Consider the following 19,044-nt stretch of genomic DNA (forward strand, 5'->3'; position numbering starts at 1 on the left):
CGTGGACTTTTTGCCTGTCATGCTGAAGAAGAGAAATGATCAATGCAAAGTATCCAAAGTAAAATAAGAAATTTGCATACGTCACTCTGCCCTCAAACTGATGATCTGATGCAAATTAAAATCAGTTCTTAAACTTATACCAGATACCACCTAATAGGTTGAAGGGGATTGGTAGCTGATTGTCTCAGATGTAGTATTTCAATTCAAGAAGGTTCTTACTTAAAGGCAGTCAAACATGAATGTTTGAAGAATCTATCCATTTTTCTATTCTGGTCTATCCCACTTGACTTTGGGCAAGAAGTGGTATACAGCCTGAACTAGTTGCCAGCCAGTCACAGGGAACATTCATTCATCTTCCGAACCGCTTGATCCTCACTAGGGTCGCGGGGGGTGCTGGAGCCTATCCCAGCTGTCTCCGGGCAGTAGGCGGGGGACGCCCTGAATCGGTTGCCAGCCAATCGCACGGCACACAGAGACGAACAACCATCCACGCTCACACTCACACCTAGGGACAATTTAGAGTGTTCAATCAGCCTGCCACGCATGTTTTTGGAATGTGGGAGGAAACCGGAGCACCCGGAGAAAACCCACACAGGCCCGGGGAGAACATGCAAACTCCACACAGGGAGGCCGGAGCTGGAATCGAACCCGGTACCTCTGCACTGTGAAGCCGACGTGCTAACCACTGGACTACCGGGCCGCCTCCACAGGGAACATATAGACCCTAAATAAATAAATAAATAGTTCACCTTTGTGTTTCATACCTGTCAACCTCGACTAATACCTGCCCTTATAAATGATTACGATTCCCCTTACAAAGCAACAAAAACCCGTACAACGGCTTACCGCGCATGCGCACATCATACTTTATCAATGCGACCGTACGCAGCGATGAAAAAAAATATACGATTGAGGATTACTTCTGCTGGTTTGCCGTGACAATAGTTGCGATCGACGACGACATTGTCGTTGGCTACCAGCAGGTGAGACGATCTGGATTTGAGCCAAAATGGTCTTTGTGAGATTGGTTCACAATTGTTTGGGGTTTTTTTCCCCCGTATAAAAGTTGTAATACGCCGTACATGATTTGAAATGATTTTTAAAAAACGTATAAAATACGGGGAAAACGTACAAATTGACAGGTATGACGTTTACACCACTTGACGATTAGGAGTACAGTATTCAGTTGATCTATGGCACATGCTTTTGGAAATTGTGATGAGACCAGGCTACCGTCACTGTGAGAGCACGCAAATTCCACAAGGTGTTCAGTGGAGGATTGTTTCATATAATGCTGCGTCATAGCCTCTCGGCTACTCTAAAAGGCTCTCCTTTCCTAAATTAAATAAAAAAGAATCGAATCAATCATAATGATGGGGGAAAGATTTCGATTCTTAAGTCGATGATTCAGATGTTGTGTAGGAAAGGAATTTTTTTCGATTTAAATGGTGAAACACGTACTGTCAGTATAGTTAAACACCCCGATGAAAGTCAGGGGTTAAATGAGACATATATCAGTCAACAGAGATTTAAGTAAACTTCTCAAGATTACTTTGTTTTGTGCCCTTGTTTTTTTCTTTCTCACATCAGGTTTTCATAAAAAAATAAGGATGTAATAACAATAATATATTTATATCATTCTATTCATACCTATGAATAAAGTTAACAGCAACAGGTGGAATAATTTTCAGAAACGCCACAGCTTTAAATTACAATGCATGGGAAAAATCAGGACAATGCAAACTTTTATAGGTCAAAAAATATTTCAAAAACCTTATCTGCCAGCGAAACGTTGAAAAAAAAAGATGTGTTTTTCAATACATTTAAGACATGTTTTTAGGACACAGAAAATACATTAAAATTTTCTCTTGACTAATGACAGTATGTGACATTCATACATTAATCGGAGAGCAGCACAAAAAAAGCAGAAAAAAAAGCCCTTTCTGTAAAGGCTTACACACGCAACACAATGTGCAGCCATTGCAATGGATCCATACGGGCCTGCCCAGAACATTTTTTTACCTCTACACTGTAAATATCCTCTCTTATGGTAACATGCCAACCTCATGAAAATTGTGCATTCGCACACTTCTGTGAGATGATCACACATTAGCCCACCTCAGTGTCCTGCTAGAATGTTGCTATAGATATCCACAGCGAGTGCCGCTCGAAGAAGACGGCAATGAGAACGATCTGTTGGAACAGAGTGAGCCTGAGACACAAGGAAACGGTGAACAATAATTATCCCGCCACCAGTGAGTTTCCAAAAAGTGAGAGAACATGTATGAACAGAAAAAAAAAAGATTGATGGAAAAGGAAGCGCTGGAAAATGAGCCCTGCTACTTGTCAGTGCATCAAAGCCTTTGCGCGTTGAATCCTCATCTCCTCATACCTGCTCTAAACCCTTTCAGTGCCTCCACCTAATGAGGGGCTCCCAGTACCTCCTCCGGATGCTACCGCCTTCACACCGCCATTAAAAACTGTGATACAGACTCATTTTACTGCATTCACAGCACCTGTTGGCATTTATTGCTGTCACAACTTTTGCTTGTGAGACTCTCACGTTACCTGTGACTTTCTCGATAGGCGGAAGGAACTGCCATGTTTCTCATGGGCGCACACAGACACTCATACACACACATGCACGCATGCTTTCTTTCTGTTTTCTATCTTTTCCAAATAATTTCCTTTACTATTTTTCATGTCATGTCTGTCTTGATTGTGTTCCAGCTGCAGCTGGAGTGAAGGGTGTTTCCCCGCCAACAGGTGCACCTGTGCCTCATTACCCCATCAGGCTTGTCTGGGTATTTAAGGACTCTACCTTCCACATGCCTTGTCGGATTATTGAACTTGCTCGCTGTTGTGCTTCAAGTTATTTTCTAGACCCCCTCGATCTAGTCATAGTTGCTCTTGAATTTTTCCAAGATTCTGGTTTGTAGGTATTTTGGTTACCATATTGGCCCGAATACAAGATGGTGTTTTTTGCATTGAATTAAGACTGAAAAAGTGGGGGTCGTCCTATATTTGGGGTCTAGACATTATACCCATTCACGACGCTAGATGGCGCCAGATATCATTGAAGTGAATGTTGAACTTGACTCCCCAGGCCAAAGTGAACCCGTCACGAAGAATAAAAATAAAAATAGCGGTAAGAAAGAAAAGAGAAGAAAATAATAGAAGAGATAACAGAAAATGGAGAAACGTAGCTACAATCTGGAGAAAAGTGGGTCGAAGATCGGCCAGGTTTTCTGTATAAAAATTAAGTTGGTGTTCAAAAAGTCTTTTTTCAAACTTGAGTCTTGAAAAAGAGGGGGTCGTCTTATAAACAGGGCCGTCTTGTATTCGGGCCAATACGGTATTTGCTATTTGATTGTTTTCATGTTATTTGAGTTTTTACTTCTTTTTTTTTTTTTATGTCTATTCTGTGTTCTATTTAATCTTGCCTTTGCTAGCGCTTTTTGTTTTATGCATTGTTTATTCCTGGCCCCTTGTGACCAGCTATTTCATTTTATACTTTGTCGGTTGGATGAAATGACAAATTCTGGCAAACTTTACTATTTGTTTTTTTGGGTGACTTGTTGAAACTTTGCACACCTCCAATAGATAATTTGTTTGTCACTTTGTACTGGTTGCCACTGGTTGTGAACATTTATTTTCTTTCTCTCATACTGGTGGTGAGGTCCAAAGGTCATTCAAGGCATTTTAATTGTTTCAAAGCAACAATGAAGTTCCATTCTGTAATAAAAGTTTCATAAATGCCCAAACCTGCAGTTAAAACTATTCATGTATGAGCACTGGGTGCAATCAAGAACTGGGTTGCTTAACGTCCTGTTTCTCTGTTCATGGTCATTTACTCCCTGAAAGGTGTGTAGTAGTTACTGCTCAAACTCCGTTGAAATCAGGCAACAGGAGTCATCCATCCATCATTTTCTACAACAGCGTTTACCCTGTTCAGGTTTGTGTGGTGCTGATTTTGAGCAAAAGGTGGGCTACACCCTGAGCTGGTCGCCAGTCCGTCGCAGGGCACATACTGTATAGATAAGGCAACCATTCAGACTGACATTCACACCATTGTTGAGGGAACTGAATCCATGCTACCAGTACCGAAGTCCAGCAAGTGCACCATTGCACCAACAGTAATTACAGCACAAAGAGAAGTTGAAAGAGCAATATTTTTTTACACTGCATATGAATACTCTAATTATACCCCTAATATCACTAATCTGAATGTAATTTGGAAAGGAAAAAAATAAAAGAGCGGGTCTGCTAATTACTTTGTAGAAGGAAAACAAATGACCCGCATGATGGATGATGGAAGATGTTCTAAGGTGGTGTGGTGCGAAATTCCTTTGGGGGAAAGGTGGTGGACAATTACTGATCCATTTTTTGAGAAAATAAAGCAATGGGTGAGACCGACAAATGGTTACACCTGAGGTGAGCTGAGTGACCCACGCTCACTTTTATGGAACAGCAGAGAGAAATAACTGTGCCAAGAATTAGTTGGCACTGTGTACGTTCTTGAATCCTTACCTCATCACCTCATGTCAAACTCTGATCGCGTGTGTCAATTTTAGATAAATATATTAAATATATGATTTTTAGCTTTAAAGTTTTTTGAGTTTTTTTCTGTAGTTTGCATTTTCAAAACAAAGCTTCAGCGAGACTAAAATTGGAAGTTTTCACATTGTAGATCAGCACAAAAAGGCATTTTGAAAGAATGTGGGAGGATACCGAAGTACCTGGAGAAAACCCACGCAGGCACGTCGATAACATGCAAAGTCCACACAAGAAGGCCGGAGCCGGAAGCGAACCTTGCATCTCTGCACTGTGAGGCAGACGGGCTAACCAGTCAACCACAAGCCACAATAAAGCCCATAACAGCAAAATATTTGCTGCCTGAACAAAACGATACCCTTAGCGATGTACCCTATTTGACAAAGAACTTTTTTTTTTTTTAGCTCTCGACCTTGCTGTCATGTTTGTTTAACTTTTGTTTCATTCAATTGTGCAGTAGCCTGTTTCGGCAGCAAAGCAATGACAGTAGGCTTCTTTTATTTGTGCACTCTGTTTGCCACTGCTGGATCTAAATCCCAAATGCCTCCCTTGCTTCAAGATAGTATATCAACAACCTAACTTTTTTGACGTTAGCATTTCCTCGGGCAAACGTCAAAAGACCCACACGATTCGGAACCATCAAAAAGAGTGCAAAATCTACCACGCAATCATACCGCATGAATAATGAGGCATGATTTTAAAATAATACTTTCATTTTTCAGTGGTCTTAATGGTCACAATATTAATTAATAATTATTTTTAGAGGATTGGCGGGCTTCTTCCTCTGAATACTGCAGTTGAAAGAGGCACAGGTCAAACACTCCAGAATGGCAGCAATATACAGAAGGGAAAACATGTGCTTACTGTAATAGAAAGTTTTCATCGCCTTGAGGGTTAAGTGCCTCAAAACATGTCCGCGCATTAGTGCAGGCATGGACTGACAAAGCCTTGCAACAGGCTACATCACAGCTTGTCCCTGTGGCCAAAAAGCTGCACCAAAGTGGATGGAAAAGCACTTTAAAATAAATTGATGAAGAAAGCAGCTTCAAGTTGATTGATTAAACAGCCTTGCAGTCCTTTTGGTTCTTGCAGCAAAGTCAAAGTGCAGAAAATACCTCAGATCTTGTGAGGAATTTAAGCACATATCAGGAAGGATTGTTTCTTTTTTTTCCTGCGAGTTGAATGTGAACAGTGGAAAAAAGACGATTCACATCTTACTCTAATTGCCCCACGGGGATAAATAATATTGTCTGAATCTGAAACATCTAACCATACGTTTTACATCTCAATGACATTCATCCATCCATCCATTTTCCACACTGTGTGTCCTCATTTGGGCTGCAGGTGAGGTCCCAGCCGACTTTGGGAGAGAGGCAGGACCACCTCTGTTCAGCATGCAAATCACATATTGAAATCCAATGTACCAGTAGTTTACCTAAATTACTCTCACTTCTTTCAAAAGCTATGCGTGTGGAGTGTGTATGGGTTTGTGCTAAAAGATTGTGTGGCTGCATTGAAATGCCAACCAAAAAAAATGAATACAAGGAATAGTGCACTGGGTCATACATCAAATCATGTCATAGTAATCCCCTTTCAAATATTGGCAGTTTTCTGGTAGAGCTATATTCTTCCATTCTGTGTGTAACCTGGGAATAAGTGCAATCACCAATGAGGCCCGAGTCATTGAATTCTGAAGCCGGCTGTAAATCACAGAGCATGGATGTTTCCAGAGACTTGTGAATGGCATTTAAATCCACTGGGAAAAATATAAAGCATACTTAGATAATGTCACCTTGTAAATAATAATGACCCAAGTCACATTTTGAAAAAAAAAAAAAGCCTTTTCTGAACAAAATAAATAAAATACAGTTCTAAGTCATTTATGTTGATGTAAGGACACCGTTGCCATGTCATTTCTTTCCTTCACAGGTGGATCTTAAGTTTACCATTGATTTTATTTTATAGCTTAAACTAACTTTTAAACACACATAGCATGTATTTTGGGGGGCATAGAGTGACATCAGTTTTTCAAGAATAGTCATAATAGTGACTGACTTCTGCATCCATTTTCAAATAACTACAATTTAAAAAGGTTTTGTTCAATTTACTCAATTTTATTTTATTGTGTGGTTGTATTAAATAGAATTATCTGGATCCAGATTATTTTTTTTAAGTAGCCAACACACTTGGCTCATTTTATTAAATTGTATTTTGTTGAATGGTTGCACTGAATAAAATGATGTGTGTCCGGATACATTTTAAAGTAGACTATACGCCTACTGAAATAAAATTGTATTTGGATCCTAGTAATTTTATTTTGTGCAACCACTTGCCAAAATAAAATTGAGTAAATTCTTCATCCTCAAGCAAGAATTATTTTTTGTCTGTTATTGTGCAAACTTATCCTCTTTCAGCAATGACCCAAAAACATTTTTATTCAAACAAAAACACTTAAGCACAGGGATAGCGGCGACACCGGCGCTGCGGGAGGCTGTAGCACCATCAAAAATCGATGTAGCCCCTGTTAAGCGCTTTCAACATTTTATTCGATATTATAAAATATTTTTAATATAGATAGTTATAATTATCTTGAATAGTATTTTCTCAGCCCCAGGCATGTATCAGTCTAGCCCCTCCTTTAGCCCCGGGAGAAAATGAATCCTGGAGCCGTCCCTGCTTAAGTTACTTTAAAAACATGTATGCCATAGCCCACGTGCACTTAAACACATGTGTTGGTTTAACCGCGATGTCTTTTTGCCGTGTAATGGAGCGTGATATTGATCATGAACCTTGCTGTTCTCTGCGTGGCCATCTATATCTGTAAGATGGCCACGCTGCATCGGAGAAGGAGGAGGGTTAAAGTAGTTTGCAGTGCTGGCACACCAAACCCTGATCCCCCGCCCGCCCCATGCCTGTGATGCTTTACTGGACCACACCTCCAGCGAGGCGTGGGGGACGACGTGACTTCATCGCTTCAAGGAGGGGATATATATATAGAGAGAGAAAGAGAGAGAGAGAGAGAGAGACACGCACGCACACAGGCTCACTTCACTGCAAGGCGCGATTGCAAATCAACGTTGTTTTGAAAACTAACGGCAAATAAATATCTCTTATAATTCTCATTGCTCATTAAAACCGTCGCACAATAAAGCGTGTCATATTTCACTCCTACCTGTTTTTACCACCCCTCCCTCCGCCGCCCGCCTCTTGGAATAATTGAAAAAGATCACGCCAAGGGAAGAGGTGTGTTTGAAAGAGAGAGACAGTGGGGCTTTCAAGTGAGGAGGGGAGGCTGGGGAGGGAGGGCTGTACACATGACATCATTCCCTCAGTCAGTGCTCGGACTCGCTTGTGGTTCCTCCAAAGTGCGCACGGCGGCTGGTGCTGAAAGAGCGACTCCTCCTGCCGAGCACGGACGCGCGCGCTCCTCAGCAACCCGCGCTGGGCTGGATTTGAAGTATATGTAGATCTTCATATACTTAGCCTTTGATTTATCTCGCTAGAAGAACTGGTGAAGTGACTGGAGCTGCCTTTGGGACGCACACTTTCAGACGCAAAAAAAGTATAAGAAAAACAAAAAGATAGAGAAAAAAAAACAACAACTCGGGGATTACTGCTTGTTTTAAACATGTAAATGTGACGGCTCACACGTCAGAACCAGAAAGGAATCGAATAAAGGTAAGGAGGCTCCCTGAGCACACTTTTGAACCGACGTTTATGAATTTTCAACGAATCGTTTTCCCCCCGTAAATTGACCACTATTCATATATGCGGATTCGGTTTTGCAGCGCGCGAGCCGTGCGTTCACGTTGAAATCAGGCACCCAAAGCGCTTGAGTGGACAATGCTTCGAATGTTTTTGACGGTCATTTGTGTGTGGTTTTCTGACAAATGGATGCCCATGTGTCTCCAACACTGGGATGTTTCTGCAAGTGTCTAAATACGGGAAGGAAGCAGATTGGCGCAGACGTAGGTTCTGAAAAGACAGTTCTCGCGGCTCAGTTTTCCGATGCCACACTCAACAAAATATAAGTAGTAAATATGCATTGTGTGTGTGTGTGTGTGTGTGTGTAAGGGGGGGGCATATTTATGACTCTTACTTGGGCAGAGGCGTATGTGAAGGGAGAATTACATTTTAATTAAGGTTTTTTAACAGAGGGATGGACAAGCTTGGATCATGATTCTTTCCAAAGGGCATTTTTAATCAGTTTCTTCCACTTGATTCGCTTCCCCAACAATCTTTCCTTGAATATCACAAGTTCTCCGATCTTCTTTCCTCGCACCGTGTCTGTGTGTATAAGTGGAGCCTCGGGTAGACATAGGTTGGTCTTTCGAGACTGTAAGATGTACATCCAGGACCTGCATTTGTTTTTTTTGTTTTTTTTAATTTTGCACACGCAGCATTCCAAGATGTGTGACACAACTTGGTTTGTTTTCTGGGATGTTTTTCATACGGGTGATGATGCTGTGCTGATCCCCTTGTTACATTGCTTGACATATTTGACTGATGTGTTTGATATTGGAAGCACATGAAAAAAAATGCATTGTAATTAATTGCAACGGCATTTTTTGTAAAGTGCATATTTGGGTTATACGTTGATTTTAAATTTACGCACACTGAATGCAGTGCATATTAATAATTTTCTTTAAAAAACATTGATTCAAAAAATTTATTTCCCTCTTCTTCATGGTCTGGTGTTGTAACAATGAGTGCCTGCAAAACTCATAAAAATCAAAGAACAATATCTGGCCACCACCCCAGTTGTTAAAAAGAAAATGGCTTTATTTATCTCTCCCCCCCCCCCCCCCCCCCCGGAGCTGCAGTAACTCGGTTAAAGCTTTTTACGGTGCCTGGGAATGGCTCACAGGCTTGCAGCGCAATGTAATGTAATCAAATTTATGATGTTGCTGTGTGTTACAATTTTCAGTTATGCTCCGTCTCATGAACAATTCTTAATTCTCCCCAAACCAGCAATCCCACCAGAAACAGCTCATCTGGTGCCCAGGAGGAGGCATCCAAGCAAGGCATATAACATCCAGCGGATTAGTATGCTCACTCACTGCCCGTCTGCACCCAACCTCCCTGGAAATAGTCCAGCCCTTTCTAATATATTCTATATTCTGATTTATGTCACCTCAGATTTATTCTGGCAACCAATCATACGCTGCTTGAGTTTATTTTTATTTTTTTTGCTTTTCCATATTTCACTTTCAATTACACAGAAAAGTTTGGCCTCCTGCAGCGAAGTCATTAGAATATGGGCAACAGATGATGTAATGCATGAGATGGCATTTACGCACCATGAGACGCTCTCACTCTGGTTTTTCATTGTGATGCATTCTGTAATCTTCAAAGTACAAGAGCACCCCTGGGATTTTTAAACTGTGATTTGTTTGATGTCGGGGCTTCAATTTGAATTATAATTCTCATGATCGCTCAACCAATGATATGTCTACTTAAGTCTTCCTGTTGCTATTAAGATGTGGTGCCACACAATGATCACCGTGAGAGGAGGGAGTCCATCACTGCTGCCTTAGCAGAGAACCCTGTGGACGGCCAGCCATTAGTGTCCTTGCAGACTTAATGGTCTGGGTACATCTCTTCTTCTGGCGTTGTGTTGGATATATACTTTTAAATTAGCTTTTTCTCTGAGGTCTGAAGGTAGCTTATATTCAGAACTCTTCTTTTTCTTTTGCCTTTTAACGTGGCTGCATTTTGGTACCTCCATAGTTTGTTATGCCTTTATCCAAGCTGGTTGAAACAAAGCCTGTTTCCACTGTGGGTAATTCTTGACTTGCCATCAATCAAGCAGCCTCTCTCTATGTATGAGATGGGTGATTGGAGAGCATGCTCAAGCATCTGTTGTTTTCTCTTGCTGTTATGCACCTCAATCATGTTCACCTGTCACAAGATGCACAGCCAAGATTGTTTCGGGGCCCTAGTGGAAGCCACTACTGTTAAAAATGCCTCGCACATAGTGTCAGGCTCACGATAGCACACACGCAAATGTACTGTAGCTTTATTGCATCCAAAAGATGAATCCTACGTCATGCTCTGCGGAGTCGTCTGTGCGGTCGTCCTGTTTTTGTGCAGTAAAAATGGAAACGGGTACAAATGGGAGAGGGATTTCAGATTTGATTTGCTTTTTCATTGGGAGACACGGAAGAGGAAGCTGTGCTAACTACATTAATAGTGGGACATCATAGAACAGAACATTGGGGGACATCCAACGATGAGTGAATTTTCTTTTCTTCTGATTTTTTTTTCCAGTAGACTATTAAAAAAATGTGTCTGGATCCAGATGATTTTATGGCATGCAACAAAATTGAGTACATTCAGCAAAACTTTATTCAGTGTATGTATTGAACCAAAGTACTTCTTGAAAGTAAAAAAAAAAGTTTCAAGACACTTTTCCCCCAAGCAGCTCAGTTCAGTTCGTTTCAACACAATACAATTGTTTTTCCCTTATCAAGCTCACATTTCCAGCGCTGTGTGTTTGAGCGGAACAGCAATAGAATCAATTACATTCTTAATTTCAGTGATTCCCTACCACTGTGCCAAAACACAGAAGTGTATTGTGAGAAATCGTCCGGTTTGCCGTGGGAAATTTCACATAATTGGTAAAAAAACCCCAAAAAAAAACATCTCTCTCTGCCAGCGACGTATAGTGACCGTTAGAAGGAAATGCTCTTCCATGAAGTTGCCATCCATACAACAATAATTCTGTCTTCAACAAAACAGCCCAGATTGCACACTGAGTGAATAAGTTTGTGAGCAAATTGAGATGTGATTATCATTATTTCAGTATACACGCTATATTTGCTGGCATTTGTGTTCGATCGTGTGCCGTGAGATTTTTATAATGTTTAACTATGTGCCTTGGCTCAATATAGGGCGAAACACACTGCTGTATAGATGGTGTGACATCATAGCAGCAAGCCCGTATTGAACATATCCATGAATTGAAGACACATAATCACGAGACAAAGTGCTACATGCTAATAACCGTGAACAAATCGTGCAAGCTCTTGTCTCTGTGTTACACGACTGAAATATTACTTCCTTTTTCCTATTTTACTTGAACGTTCCATTACATCACAGGTGTGGGAATTCTCTTAACCAACCAATGGTTGGCCATTCATATTTAGCATCTAAGTGAACCAAACCACAGTACTGTAGTCCAGGTAGTATCGAAGTTACACACAATACACATTGTTCATTGCACTGAATGGTAGTGCTTGATGAAAAGAGTCACGATGACCCTAATGTCAAACTCTAGATGACCGAAAAAGAAAGAAGGAAAGGCTTGTTTATGGCCACACAGGTTTGTCAATGTTTACGGTGTACTAGGAGAGATCTACAAGCTTGTTAGTTGTCACCTCCAGGTGAACAGCAGGTTATTATTTCCCATTATTTTTTTCTCGCTGCCTTTGGCACAGTTGGAAAATAGAAGCGGCGCAATGGCAATCTCCGAATTTCCTTTTTTATCCCAGCCTTGCTTGCACCACTTCAGCCATCTGCCAACATACAAAGGCTGTTTGTTTTTACACCATGTGATGGTCAGGGTAAATAAACACTGGTAAAGGTTGTTGCTGGTCTTAAAAAAAAGTACAGGAAGGAACTCTAAGGGCAAATTACTTTTGGTTAATCATTACATAAATACTCATAAATATACTGTATAATGTTACAGAGCATTTCTATTGCATTCAGCCCTCTGTCCAGTATTCTCAGAAGCAAAGTTTGTCAGGAAGCATATGATCCTCAAATCTATATGTAAATGGTTTCTGGAATATTTAAAGATGAGCGAAAGAAGAAATTGTCCTTGTGCTTTTTGAACAATGATTTGTCATTTGAAATTGTTCTGACATGAGTACTTTTGAGAAAGTCTCGACAAGTACAATGAGGCCACAAAATGCACTACAGTATTCACCTCCTTTTGCATGAACACCGACTTGGTTTGAGATCACTGTGAAGCTTGACATTTTAATGGATTTGATGTGTACACACTTGCGTGGAACATGCTAAGATGTCAAGAAGAGTTAGCAGATGACGCAAGATCCATTTCCTCGAAAGTAACGGCTACTGTAAGATTCAGTTTTGTTTTATGAAGACAATACACAAATATGCATTTCGGTTTCAACTTAGTATTTGTTAAAAAAAAAGACTATTTAAAAAAAAAGGCATAAACTGCTGGTATATCTATATCTATAGCTATGGTTTTTTTACCATGCTGCATAATACAGTAGGTTCATGGCTGTGCGTTTATGAGTTTAGACCAGCTGATGAGCAATAAAACCGCTATACTTTTGAGGCTACGCCAAGGAGTTTTGAAAGTGTTCTTAGTACAATGAAGACACCTCATGGGGAAACAAATATTTCCTTCGTTTGACTTCACCAAAGCCCTTCTCTCTTTTCGTAGATGAGATTTTACCTCCTTTCATGCCTTTCAAACTAGGCGTGTTCAGTCAGGAGCAATGACAACAATGACATGTCATGTCATAGCTTGGCTTGCGTTATGATCTGAAATGCTCCCACTTTGGCCATCTTCCTGCTCCGTCGACCACAGAGCTTTCTGTGTGTTGTGCCACTGCTACAACTGTTTGCAGTTTTGACTTCCAGTGTGTGTTTATGAAGTGTAAAGATGCTAAGTTTGACTTCCAAAAATGTGATGCCAAACCACTTATTTCAAGCCATGATGTATGTGTATATATATATATATATATATATATATATATACAGGTATATATATAAACTAAGGCTGACAGCACTCGTTGGCTTGTTAAATACTTGCTCTATAATCTAAATGAACTGTAGACCAGCCAATCGTCACAACAATAATGCAATAAAAAGCTTCACTGTTTCTCGATGTCAAAATAAAAAGTTGTGCTGCATCAGTTAGAATTTGAACCCACCAGATAGATATGGGTGCAAAGAAGAGACCAATCTTTTTATGCTTTGTAAAAGAGTAGACAATTAAGAAACCATGGGGAAGAAAAATGCAAATGTCCTCGGTGGAGAGTCCTGCTGAGCGTCATTGGCCTCTGCAGTCATCAACCACCCCCGAAGGTCGTAAGTCTTGAAGGTCATGGTAGCATTTCACGTTCCCCCATTTCGAGTATCCTCTGGTCTTGGTGGTTGTGTCATGCCAGGGTGGCAAGCATGACGCACCCAACAACGAGCAGGAAACTCTCTTGTCCTGTTTAGCCTGCATCATAGTCAAAGACATCACAAACCATGAATGATTCATACAGTAGGAGAATCATTTATGTTTAATTAAATTTGTACTGTGAGGCGTCAGTCAGCGAGTAGATTCCCGGTTGTGGGTATGTTGTTTAGGGAGAAGAGAAGGAGGAGGTGTTCTGCAATATCAAGGAACAATTAAGACAGAGACGCAAGCGTTGACGATGTCCTTGTCCGTTCCTTCTGCAGGGCCTAATAAAACCCTCACAGCAGCATTGATCTCTCCCAGAACAATCCATTTAGACTGAGTGTGCCTGGTCATGTGGGGCCTCTTCAATTATTAATGGCAGAATGCTGTGCAAGCTTCCGTTGAGACGCAACAATGTGCTCCAATAAACCTATGAGCAGTTGTTTGCAAGAAAGCAGAGGGGACAGAAAAAAAAAAAAAACATTTTCGAAGATACAGGACAAGATGCTGGGAGTGGTTTTCTTGAAAAGTGACCGGGGTTTACTCATGGCACAACGAGAGTGCTGGCGGATTGTGTTAGGATTAGGCTAATAAAGTCACGCTTTCTTCATGAATACGAATGTATTTCCAACACGTCACTACTCCAGTAAATTACTGTATGGAGGACACACACAAAAAAAGGAAGCAATAAAGTGAAAGACGGGAAGAAAAGTAGATTAAATTACGATAATATTGGGAGTAAAGATGCTTGCAAAATAAGAAAGGACGATAATGAAATGATGAATGTTTCTGTATTCCCTGACGAAATTACAGTATACAGCATGTTTAGGAATGTGTAGCTCATGAAAGTAGCGAAAAGCACTATGTGGGGAAAGCACTTGACGAAAGTCAAATGGCATGTAGAGGAGGGTAGAATTATAGATGAGACAGAGTGGAAGCGGTGACTGGAAATGAGGCAGTGATATACATCTAGGAAGAGGATGGTGGATGGCACCTTTTGAAAGCAAGTCATGAACAAGTATTGATCACATCAGAGTTACGCTTGCTGTTGTGCGAAGAGAAGATGTCTCACTTTGGCTGCTTACAGCTCCATCTTGGCTCTTCTGCTGTGCTATGGTTTTGTAATGATGTTGTCTCACAAGGAAGTTAATGTACCTGTTCCAAAAAAAAAAAAAAGGAGGGGGGGGGGGGGATAATCTCATCTGAGGACTCTGGATTCCAATGCTTGCCTAAAGCACGTATGACTTTGGGAAGCATCCCGAACCTGTTCAATCAGAATTGCTCTACATATGATAAACTCCTCAGTGTGCTCGGGCTGTTTTATTCTGCTGTTAGAAGCTTGCACGCAGCTCTCATAAAATCAGATATGCTTTACCTGATTTCCCCTGGTGTTCATTAACTGAGATCAGTTTCTATTCGTTAATTCCCAACACCTTCCTCAGTTTCTACACGTCACCCACTCAAGGACCCAGTTGCCAGATCAAGAGGAGATGATTCCGATATTTATTGTACAGATAAATGACTGTGGACAACATAAATTGCTCAAAAAGAAAACAAAGGGAACACTTGGAGTTATGTGGTGCTGTTTTTTTTTTGGAGCAGTATATTTGAGGACTCTGTTCCGTTAATCTTCCTTGCATGACTGGGTTGTCACAACCACTTGTCCATTTGTAAAACTCCAACTGAAGCACTACCAGTCCAAAGTTTGGATGTGGTTTCTCATATTATTGAATGAGCAATTGTTTCATGTTTGATGTCCAAATGTTATAGACCGATCATGTACCTCTATGAAACAAAATACTATCATGTCTGTTGTCAGATTTTGTTCTGCGTCCATTGCAGGGTACCGGTGAGCTCAAGTGGGCTACACATATGCCACTTAGGACAATTAGCGGCTATTTTATTTAATTATTTTTATTTTAATTAGCAGCAGGCTGGTGCCAAATGATTTCGTTTCTTGCTTCAATCCGACTTCTTCTCTACTAGTCGTCCGTTTGCCTGTTGATAATTTGAGTATTGGTCAATGCGCTTACGGTTTTGTCTTCCGAGTACATCTTTCACTTTCAGTGACTGTTTTGTTCTGTGCTTGAATTTTCATTTACTGTGATTACTTACTTGCCTTGGCATCTTCATCCTCCTCTTGTTTTTAGAGTACCACATTTTTTAAGCCTTTTCACTGACCTTTGGTTCAATTTGACTTGCAATTTCTCATCCTCGCCTTTTGCATGCACCTTTTGTTTTTTTTCCCCCACGTTTATCGTGCAGCCTTTGAACTTATTTTTGTAAAACTGAATTGAGTCTATGAAGTGTTATATTATATGCTTATCATGATAAATACCACCATGTATTGGTGCATTTTCAAATACAGTTATACTGGCATATATGGTAAAAAAGAAAATTTATGCAGGAAAGTCATAAGCCAAGGAAAAGTGAGCTGTTCATTTAGTTCAAGTCTCGAGCACTGGTGTCAAACTCAAGGCCCAGGGGCAAGATCTGGCCCGCCATATAATTTTATGTGGCCCGCGAGAGCAAATCAAACGTGTCGACTTCAATGATGCTTGCTAAAATCTGGACCAAAATTTCAAATGTTCATATTTCATAAATAAGAGAGATGTTGCAATCATTTTCTTGTTACCAAACAAGTCATTATAGTAACTTAAACTATAGTTAAATCAAACATTATTTTTGACTTCTTCATATGGTTTCACAGTCATAACGGCCCTCCAAGGGCAACAATAAATACAATGTGGCCTGCGACAAAAATGAGTTTGACGCCCATGGTCTAGAGCACAGGTGTCTGAACTGTCAAATTGCCATGTATAATAAATAACGGTGAGACTTTGTAATATTTTTTTTTACCCTGTTTACACTCACTTGGACAATAATTGCACAAAGATCAGACAGACGGATAACTGATTTCAAAAACTAGTAATCCATCAATCTTATGTGTTGTGTACAAGTAATAATACGATGTGATGATTAAACATTTATTCAGTTTCACTGTCATAGTGGCCCTCCAAGGGAAGACGTAACTCCAAAGTGGCCCGCGACAAAAATGAGTTTGACACCCCTGGTCTAGAGAGAGCATCTATTAAGGCTATAACGTTGTAATCAGATGGGCTAAATGGTGGAGCAGCATAGCTATCAGCTATTGATGGCATACCAGAAGATTTCTGTTTAATTAGTGTAACTTTATTTCTTCCCACTTGTTATTTTCTGAAACAGCTGCACCAAGAATTTATTGTTTGTCCACAGTCATTGATTATCGGTTTCTAGTAATTGTTTTGCCTTGCCAATGAACAAACCTGTGTTTTCTCCAGAGGCTAGCTCAATAGCAGGTTGGAATGGCAGGGGGGATGAAAACACTGTGCTACTAATGGGGGTGTTTACAACTATTCTAATGGTGATTCAGAAAGGTGGTAGCAAGGTGGTGAAGCGAGGTAGAGGGGAAATAGCGTTTTGGTTTTAATTGACTAGACAAAACTATATTATTGTATTGTGCACAACAAACAGTAAAATTCATTTGATGATCAATTTTGCTCGATATTATTGTCATCTAAATTTCATAGGGCCTGATAATTATGCAATAGATGAGGAGGAGGTGGTGCAGTGCTTTGGTTCGGTGCCAATATACTGTATGTGGCTGTGATTGTACCGTATTCGACAGTCACCTGACAGACCAACCTCCCTGTTTTGTGTATTGCTTTCTTATTTTGTTCTTCGGTTTAAACCTAAAAAATATTTTTTGTTTTAATTGACCAGTAGGGATTTTAAAATTATTTGTTTCAATTTTAGTCCAGCCTTCCTTCACTTTTTGACTATGCTGTCATGGTCATTCTTTTTAGTCATTGTTAATAAAGCCATGAGGCTGATTCCACGTCAGTTGTTATGCCACCACTCTTTGGACTTGATGTGAATTGTGAGTGTCTGTACATCGCTGTCGCCAGTTGACCTTGGACAAACTCCACGGTGTCTGACCTGAAACAAAAATATGAAATAAGATATGTCATAAATGAATCTATTAATGTGCCCCCAGACTTATACACATATGGTTAATTGTCACACAAGTCGTGTATTTTTGTTTCAGAGTTGCTTTATTCGTGGAACCTATAGGAATACACTTGTCATTCCTAAAGGCAGATGACAAGACTAATAAGGTGTTGTCTGTCCTGTACCTTTTTATTTATTTATTGCAGATTCAGGGCCACATTTCTTTTGTGCTCAGACCAGCTGTGGTGGTAGGAGGAGAATGCTGAGAGAAAGAAGTCTATTTAATTTATTTGCACTGTCACTTTGCCTGGATGAAGAGTCAGTGACAAATGCGAGCTGGTTGTTTATGATGCCTGGCTAAGTGCTGGCAGGTCTGCTTTCCTCTGAGGTAGTTGGCTCTTTGTTTAATTCACTTTGGTGGACTTTGCATTGCATGCGGTCTGATGTGTGGCAGGCGAGCTAATGAGAGGTGAACTTATCTCCTTCTTATTCTCCATCAGCCTTCTCACTCCTTTCTCACACTTGTTGCTTTTGCTGTGTTTTCCCCTCATCTGTCCAAGCCTCTTTTTCTTCTCAGTCACTGCAATCTCTTGCATGGCATGTTGTAATGGATGCCCCAAAACAAGTACTAAAGATTTGGAAATGTAAAATGATAAGCTTGTATAATTTGCAGACACGTGCAGCTGCCAATGTGGAGTCAAAATATTTTGACTTGCAAATACATTCCAACGTACTTGCGAGTATTTTATAACTTATTTAAATATGTTCAAATGTACCCGCAGATACAGTACGGTCAAACATAATTGGAGGCTAAGTGCTACAAACGTAACATTTTTCCCATAATGCCAATGGGTAATGACTGACACATGCTCAAGTTAAAAAAAAAAGCCAGGTGATATGCACATGCAGAAGTCAATACCCCATAGCATTATGGGAAAATGTAAATCATCCATTGTGATTGGCTGGCAACCGGATCAGGGTGTCTCCCGCCTACTGACCGAAGACAGCTGGAATAGGTTCCAGCACCTCCCGCGGCCCTAGTGAAGATAAAGCGGTTCGGAAAATGGATGGATGGATGGTAAATCATCGACTGCAGACATGATGAAAACATAAAATCTCAAATAATGTTTACTGAGTTAACTTTTGAATGTAAATGCTGGAACAAAGTTTTTTTCTTTTTTTAAACTCTAATAAGTCAATACCCTGTTATTTATTTATTTTTTTATTGTTCTTACCTTCCTTTATTAACTGACTGTGGTTCGATGCCTCAAAGCTAAACAGAAACACAATGGCGCAATAACCTTATTTGATAAGAAAAGTTGTCGCCTCCCCTGCACTTATTGGACATTCAA

General features: G+C 40.3%; 1 protein-coding gene across 6 annotated transcripts in view; it reads left to right on the forward strand.

Annotated features, from left to right (window-relative positions):
* Positions 1–7,904: 7,904 nt before the first annotated feature.
* Positions 7,905–19,044, forward strand: part of ptprsa (protein tyrosine phosphatase receptor type Sa) — a 212,590-nt gene continuing 201,450 nt past the window's right edge. For all 6 annotated transcript variants that reach the window (XM_086116116.1, XM_086116119.1, XM_086116120.1 and 3 more), the window contains exon 1: positions 7,905–8,232. The gene's annotated coding sequence lies outside the window, so the exon portion shown is untranslated. The remainder of the gene's footprint in view (positions 8,233–19,044) is intronic.

Source organism: Hippocampus guttulatus, chromosome 7 (genome assembly GCF_054856545.1).
Source record: "Hippocampus guttulatus isolate MCC_2025c chromosome 7, RoL_Hgut_1.0, whole genome shotgun sequence".
Lineage (NCBI taxonomy): Eukaryota > Metazoa > Chordata > Actinopteri > Syngnathiformes > Syngnathidae > Hippocampus > Hippocampus guttulatus.